This window comes from Cyprinodon tularosa, unplaced genomic scaffold (genome assembly GCF_016077235.1).
Source record: "Cyprinodon tularosa strain WSP-4 unplaced genomic scaffold, ASM1607723v1 ctg316, whole genome shotgun sequence".
NCBI classification, from domain to species: domain Eukaryota; kingdom Metazoa; phylum Chordata; class Actinopteri; order Cyprinodontiformes; family Cyprinodontidae; genus Cyprinodon; species Cyprinodon tularosa.
In genome coordinates, this window is record NW_024039026.1 from 958841 (window position 1) to 963650 (window position 4810).

Consider the following 4810-nt stretch of genomic DNA (forward strand, 5'->3'; position numbering starts at 1 on the left):
TCAGATATCATAAATACATTTTCAGTCAAGCTGATAAATATCAGAATGGCTGAGTAAAATGTGTAAACATTTCTAGATATATAAAACTTCATTCTTACTGGTAGAATTTTATTTATTTTTTTACTTTCTAAAATTCTGTTTCTGCTACAACAATGTAATTTAGAAAATATCTTATTATTATTGTTATGAGGAGTGTGATTATGATCAGGAAGAAACACCTCTGTCTCCAGAGGATTACATTTGCTAATCCTCGCCCGCATGAGGTACATTTTGTCTGCATGGAGGGGTGTGCAAGCTTAAAATGACGTAATTTTGGCGTCAGGCAAGGCATGAAACGAGCCTAAAATAGTGCAGGGATGGTGAACTTAAGCTGGATGATTCTACACTTATAATATGTTCTGTAGGCTGAATTTTAATAGCATTTTTAATGATTTTTCTAATCAAGAACACTTTTAAATGAGAAAAGAAATGGTATTATATATAGATCAGCCAAAAATAAGTATTGTACCCCCCAAATGTATGCAAACATAATTTTTTTCCATCAAGCTTCAAATTGTGTTTTATTTTGTCTCCTGAGCTTTATGTGCTGCCATCTCCCGACAAGTCATTGACAACAAACTCTCTGAATCTTATGCATTCATACACTGTAACAACACTTGCACTAATGGGGGTTTTCTGTGATGGATTTATTGGATACAAAGCGTCAGAAGTCCAAATAAACAATTTATTATCCCAGCTTTCACAGGTTTTATGCACACAGTTGTCGTATTGGACTTTAAGGTCATGGCTGATGTGAAACCTCTCTCTTTCAAAGTCATAAATCTAACAATGCTGGTGGTGAAAGTGCAGGGATGTTTTGTGGTAAGTGTCTGTTAACTGAACCAGTCTTCAGATGAAATTTTACAAACCTCAAACACATCTGACGTCTTGATAGAAATGAGAAATATTTTGTGAGAACATTAACTCATAGACTTAGCAAACCACGATGTTACCAGCAAACCTCATATGCCTATAAATCACATCAGAAATAAATATCAGCTTTTTACTAAAAACCTTAAATAAAAAGAAAAACGTAGACACCCTTCAAGTAAACGTGATTTCTACCTGTATTCTGATCACTAATGAGTAAAATTCCACACATGTGATAAACTAAAGTTAAAATAGTCACATAAAATCAGATGGTTGCTTAGGAGAAACACCTTTAAGTCATATTTCCTTGAGTATTTTAAAGCTACAGCTGGAAAAAACATATGACGAAAGTTCGACAACAAATAAAAGAGACAAAAAAAAAGAAAAGCAGTATCTTTTCTTATCAGCTGTATCTTCAAAACACCAAATGCTCAATGGCCAGGCTGTTATCTGGCTGCTCTAGTTATCTGGTGTAGCTGTGACATGTACCATCTTACATCTGAGGGTTCCCTTCAATCTAAAATTCAAAATTCTTAACCTTGAATTAAAAAGGTATATTAACTAAACTATATGAGAAACCTGACCAAAAAGTAGAGTGGTCTTAGAATTTTTTCGATGTATTTCTCCTGAAAATGTAAGTTTCGGTCAAGAAAACAATCCTTCCTCTGGTTACAAGCAAAAAGTGATACTATCATTGATATATTGAATGCAAAGCCTATGGTTTCCGTGACACAGGATGATTTATCAGAAAAGTGGGTTCATAAATTACTCATTTACCCCTAACAAAACATAAAGGGCTGATTGTGATTAATTAATATTTCTCCTAAACATTATTAGTTTTTTTTAGCTCCTGAATACAATGATATGTAGCTTTCATTAACATCTTTAAACATCATTGAGGAAACAGCTGGGGCACTGCTGCCTATGATTATATGTAAAATGCCTGATTCCATGGTGACTGTGCTGCATTCACAACCTTGAATTTTCTATCACCTCGTTAGGAAAGAAGCACTGCCAAGGTGACTTGCTGCAACTATTGTCAGATGGTCCTTGCTTTTTCTTCAGCAAAGCGTGAAAGTGAAACGACCCACCGAATTCTCCGAGTCCCTCGGCACTAAATGGAAAATATCACGATGCGCATGCTGCCACCTTGAAATTAAACACCGCTGAGGAATGGGAGAGAAAAAGAATGAAACTATTGTGGAATAATTTTGGGGGATAGGCGAAAAGGAGCAAAAAAAAAAAAAAAAATAGAAAAAATATACCTGACACCTAAAAGCTGACGCCTAAAAAGAAAAATAGAAGTAGAAGCACAGAAATTATGGTTGTATTAGGAGTCCCAAATGGGCAGCAAATTGTATTAATGAATACTGGTTACTCATTCCAATATAATGTCCCATAAGATGTCATATATATTAGAATTAGCTGATGAAATACATAGTAAACTGTCTCAGGAAAGTACCTTTTCCCAATTGGGCCATTTAAACTCACTGAAATAACTGCAGCAGACAGGAAATCCCTTGATCCGTCCACACTATTTTCCTATATGTCTGCATATCCATTCCTATGCATTGCAGGTCAGTGTCAGCCTTGGTTCCTAGTAAGCTTCCGCAGTGTTATATCCTCATTTGTTTGCTTGTTTGTTTGTGCGTTTGCTTTGCTCCACAGCTGTGCTAACAAGACGCCATTTTGCCTGTGCTGGTGTATGGTCCAATTAAAGCGTGTGATCAGCCAGAACGCTTTAATGATGGTTGTGGAGCCGAAGTTGACCGCTTTACAGAGCGGGAGAGACGGATGGCGTGCTGTGAGGTGGTGTCTGCAGCATAGCAGTGTTGAGGCTCAGTGGTTCCACTGCAGACAGCAGGCAGGGTAAAATTAGCCCTCCTCTTGTGTTTGTCAGAGGGAAGACAAAAGGCCAGCCGACTCTGGGCTTTGCCTGAAATTAGTGTTAGAGACCGAAGATAAGACTTCAACATCTGAGTTGATTTACATTCACATTTTGGTACTGTGTTTGTGTTATAACATATTTGTTTTTTTGTATAGAAAACAAAAAAGAATCCATTCTTGCTTAAAAACATTAGATCTTTAAACCAAGGCCAGCATCATATCAAAGCAACAGAAAGTGTACTCTTTTTACAGTAATTAGAATGCATCCTTGAGATGCAATATATCTTGACATGTGGGTTATTGCTGCCACTGTGAGGGAACACAAAAATGACTGAACCTTTTGGTAACATTTAGCAGGAAGCAGAAAATATATGTTTTACAAAGCTTAAGCAGTAATCAATGAAACATCAGAGAGAAAGCAGAATATAAATTGATGTAATATAAATACTTGCATTCTTACATACATTCTTGTTATTTTTGCTTTCTCTCTTCAGCTTTTAAAAAAAATAGTCATATGAAGACAACAGTTGCAAATATGAAAAGTGCAATCGAAAACAGTTCATTAAGTTTAATTGGAATGCTGTGGTATCACTTTAAACAGGTGGTTCATGAAGTAAAAAAGCTTCAAGGTTTCTAAAATCAGTGAGAAATTCTCATTAGCAAATTCTGCATAGATGTTACCATTAGTGGTGTCAAAATAAGTTAAAAGGCTATAAGGGGTGGCTTTTCAAATATATATTTTTTAAATATATTTTCCTTTTTAGCATCAATTCAGTTCTTTAAAAAAAAGGCATTTTGCATATATTTATGTAATCTTTGTTTAAAAAATATTGTCAGTCCAAATGTTTTATTATAAAAATGTGTAAATATCTATCACTGATCCTTTGTACTTAAAGTGTCAAGTTTTAACAGAATTTAAATATGCTTATTGATCTCTGGCACTCTAAACATTTTAAGTACGGCTAGATTACCCAATTCAATTCAGTTTATTTATATAGCGGCAATTCACAGCATCAACCAGGCATACGAGCTACAAGACAGCTCCCATGTCAGCGGATGAAAGAGAGCACATACAGATAGTCACAGTAAGAGAAACAGGATTACACTGAAAACAAGCCAGTCTCCAACATCTTAAACAAAGGAGTCAATGGCAGCAGCCCAGCTGATATTTCAATCTGGGATGTTTTTACAGCCGCTAAGGAACAGACCAGATGAAGCTACTATGACAAGAAAAAACAGAGAGAACGAAGAGTTATGGGTGAAACTTAACAAATACTGCAGAATAGGAGAATAGTGATAGAATGAAGCAGAATGATGAAAACCCTATGTCCTCCAGCAGTCCAAGACTATAGCAGCATAACTTTAAAGATAGCTCAGGATAACGTGAGCCACTCTAACTATAAGAAAAAATTCAAAGTTTTAAGTCTAGTCTTGTGCACAGAAAGTCTACTTTACGGACTAAAACTGTTAGTTGGTTCCACGGGAGAGGAGCCTAATACCTAAAAGATCTTCCTCTCATTCTACTATTAGAAAATGTAGGTAACACAAGTAAACCTACAAATTGAGAGCAAAGTGCCCTGTTAGGAACATAAGGAATCATCAGATCCCTGATTATGGCCATTTAAAGGAGGATTTTAAATTAAACTCTGGATTTAACAAGCAGCCAATGGGGGACAAGTATTCTTTTGTTCTAACTATTATCTATTAGTTCAGCGTGTTTTCTAGTAGGTCTTATGGGTTTGTTTCCTCCGCTTTCTCTTGCATCTACGCTATCCCTCTCCTGCCAAAATATATATGACATGAACAACTGGGGTGCAACGATCCATGCAGATTAACAACACATAGTTTTAAAAATATTCTGAGCTTGGATATATAAAATCAAAATCTTCTTTTTCTGATGATATTAATAATAAATAACAATAATTAATTTGATTTACCAGCACTTTTAATAAAACAAATATATTACATATATATTACAAGGTTATTGAAAGCATTAAAATGCATTAGAGAATCT